Source organism: Camelina sativa, unplaced genomic scaffold (assembly GCF_000633955.1).
Source record: "Camelina sativa cultivar DH55 unplaced genomic scaffold, Cs unpScaffold06931, whole genome shotgun sequence".
Lineage (NCBI taxonomy): Eukaryota > Viridiplantae > Streptophyta > Magnoliopsida > Brassicales > Brassicaceae > Camelina > Camelina sativa.
In genome coordinates, this window is record NW_010928006.1 from 1 (window position 1) to 482 (window position 482).

At 50.0% G+C, this 482-nt stretch overlaps 1 pseudogene; it reads left to right on the plus strand.

Moving 5' to 3' along the window:
- The first annotated feature begins 8 nt into the window (after window positions 1-8).
- Window positions 9-477, plus strand: LOC104774930 (annotated as a pseudogene).
- Window positions 478-482: the final 5 nt, after the last annotated feature.

Consider the following 482-nt stretch of genomic DNA (forward strand, 5'->3'; position numbering starts at 1 on the left):
TTGCAGTCTTTCCATTACTGCAAGTACAGGCGCGATGAGAATCAGCTATACATATTTGCAGATGACTGCGTCCCGAGGTGGCTGACAGCATCGCACCATGTGGATTTCGATACCATGGCAGGGGCAGATAAGTTTGGGAATGTGTATTTTGTGAGGTTGCCGCAGGATGTGTCGGAGGAGATAGAAGAAGACCCGACAGGCGGGAAGATCAAGTGGGAGCAAGGAAAGCTGAATGGAGCACCGAACAAAGTGGACGAGATAGTACAGTTCCATGTTGGGGACGTTGTGACGTGCTTGCAGAAAGCTTCGATGATCCCAGGTGGATCGGAATCCATAATGTATGGAACAGTGATGGGTGGCATAGGGGCATTACATGCATTCACATCCCGTGATGATGTCGATTTCTTCTCTCATCTAGAGATGCACATGAGGCAGGAGTATCCTCCTCTCTGCGGGAGAGACCACATGGCTTACAGATCTGC